The sequence below is a fragment of the Cyprinodon variegatus genome, unplaced genomic scaffold, assembly GCF_000732505.1.
Source record: "Cyprinodon variegatus isolate N-32 unplaced genomic scaffold, C_variegatus-1.0 Scaffold1080, whole genome shotgun sequence".
In the NCBI taxonomy this organism is placed as follows: domain Eukaryota; kingdom Metazoa; phylum Chordata; class Actinopteri; order Cyprinodontiformes; family Cyprinodontidae; genus Cyprinodon; species Cyprinodon variegatus.
Genome location: NW_015151533.1, coordinates 64216 through 65753, shown reverse-complemented (window position 1 = coordinate 65753; position 1538 = coordinate 64216).

Genomic DNA, 1538 nt, shown 5'->3' with positions numbered 1-1538 from the left:
TCCGCTGTCCATAGCGTTCCTTGACAGCGTCGTTTCTAAGTCACCAATTTAGTGCTACTTAGTGCTAGTAGGTTCCCAAAGGAAATTCCACTGGGACCAAGTTGCTGACTGGTTAGCAAGATGGTTCCGACAAACCGGCCACAACCAAACATGCTTGTGAACCTTCCGCCATAACAGTCCCGCCCCCTTGATAAACGACCAATAACATTCACTTTATTCACTCGTGTAAAGTCGGGCACCACTCAGGAGAATTCGGGAATGCAACGGATGGAACGGCCGCTTCCCTACGACTTTAAGTCCCTAGCTGTAATGCAGGTCACCTGGGTTACATCAGGAAGTATAAATATTTGGCCAAGTCTGTCAACAAGTTATGGTGACTTTTCAGATGATGGATGTAACTAAGCTAAGCCGGGTTCCTTGGTGTTCATGAGGAGCAAACCTCTGGGAAATTTAATGGAACAGCTGGCTTCTTCCAGACTAAATTACGCAAAGATGGGCCCTATTACCTGAATCTAATTGGAAAGTAAACGCATTTCCTCCGGCAAACAATGGGGCAATCTACAGTATACAGTATTGCTTTCAATAACGATGAAGAAGACGAAGACGAAATTATTTTGTTGATGCGCCTTTTTTTCATGAGGTTAACAAAAACTGACTAGCTAAACATGGATCTTTGATGACGAAAACATGACGACTCTGTCAGACATTAAAAATTAGTTTGACAAGCAAAGCAGTATCAGCTGTGCGGCAGCATCCTGTTCGATATTGCCCACCACCTGCCATGCAATGGTGCACATTCTGCATGACCACAAAGGGAACATGGCAGCAGCGGAGGGCGTAAAGGTAGGCTGGAATGATACAGTGCTGCAGGCTGAACTCTGACAAACTCTTATCTTGCAGCTGTACTTGTGCAGAAATGTGTCTTTGTGCACCCTTAGCTCGGAGTCTGCGCTTTACAATCCACACTGATGGTTCACTCTCAGCAGTATGCCTTTTCCTGGCCTTGCTACTTAATAAACTATATGTGGCTGATCATCCTCTGCCAAGCGTAAAAAATCCTAATGTCTAACTATCAAGATTTTATTTCTTCCAGCTCACAAGAGCAACCAAAAGCAATCCCAAAATAATATCAAAGGCAAATATTTCATTACCTACTGTTCATTTTAGAATAAAGATCCAGATTCGTTTTTGGAGTAATGAAGATTTTAGTGATCTGTGTGTATAATAGTTGACCCTTGATGCAGAAAATGGCCGATTTACTTGTTGCGAGGATAATCCACCAGACGAAGCCAAAGCCGGTGTCAAGGACGTGCTCGGGTGTCAGAACCAGGAGATCAGAAGTCTGAAGAGGTAACGCAGGGAAATTCGGGATGATGTCAGGAATCATTTCCAAGCTCGATACAGAGACAGAAATCCAACAGGAGTCAGAGGACAAGTCTATGGAGGACCAACTCTGCCATATTTAAAAATAAATACAGAAATAAATAAATGCTCAATAAATATATAAGCATACAATTAATTGCCAACAAAAATACAAT